Below are 1032 nucleotides of genomic sequence, written 5' to 3' on the forward strand. Positions count from 1 at the left end.
CACTTTCGAGCGAGATTGTTGCCAGTGCCCCTGGACTGGCTCTTGTGCGGGTGGCACATAAAATACACCATTTTGAGCATGGCCGTTGCCAGTACCGCCTGACTGGCCTTCGTAGGATTTTCGAGCGATATCGTTGCCAGTGCCCCTGGACTGGCTCCTGTGCAGGTGGCACATAAAATACACCATCTTGAGTGTGGCCGTCGCCAGTACCGCCTGACTGGCCTTCGTGCGGGTGACACGTAAAAGCACCCACTACACTCTCTGAGTGGTTGGCGTTAGGAAGGGCATCCAGCCGTAGAAATTCTGCCAAATCAGATTGGAGCCTGGTGTAGCCATCTGGTTTCACCAGTCCTCAGTCAAATCGTCCAACCCATGCTAACATGGAAAGAGGACGTTAAACAACGATGATGATGATGATGATTTTAATGAATGTGTGCTATATCAAATGTGATTAAAATAGATACAAATTCTTTCTTGAAAATAATATACAGAACATTATACACTAAATAAGAAATAAACTTCCACAGTAAATAGGACATGGAGTAATTCCAAGTACAACTTTCAAGGATGCTTATGTGATAATACCTAATCACTTTAACTATTTCATATAAACTTTTATTCAATCCCTATCTTCTTATTACTACACCAAACAATCACAGATCACCTTAACTACAATTACTGTAAAACTTCACGAAGACGACAAAATCACTAAAGACAAAATTAGGGGTAAATGTAATACAGGGTGTAAAGCTGTTAAGTTTTCCCATCCACTTCTATTAATAAAGCTTCATTATATATCAATATGTTTTACATAAAATGAAATATTAAAAATATACTAGACTATAGCAGATTATCTACTCTTGTAGAAATTGTTCAACAGTGTATATTTAACAAGGTATTATGAGAGAATTTAGGCCCCCAAAATCATAATGTCCATTATGCATGGAATTCTGCAATATTAGTCAACAAAAAACTGAAGTCTGCATTTGCAGTTAATACACATACATATATATATATATATATATATATATA

General features: G+C 37.5%; 1 protein-coding gene across 2 annotated transcripts in view; it reads right to left on the bottom strand.

Moving 5' to 3' along the window:
• LOC106872003 (uncharacterized) overlaps positions 1 to 1032 on the bottom strand; it is a 21876-nt gene that overhangs the window by 14374 nt on the left and 6470 nt on the right. The window lies entirely within an intron of this gene.

The sequence above is a fragment of the Octopus bimaculoides genome, chromosome 3, assembly GCF_001194135.2.
Source record: "Octopus bimaculoides isolate UCB-OBI-ISO-001 chromosome 3, ASM119413v2, whole genome shotgun sequence".
In the NCBI taxonomy this organism is placed as follows: Eukaryota; Metazoa; Mollusca; class Cephalopoda; order Octopoda; family Octopodidae; genus Octopus; species Octopus bimaculoides.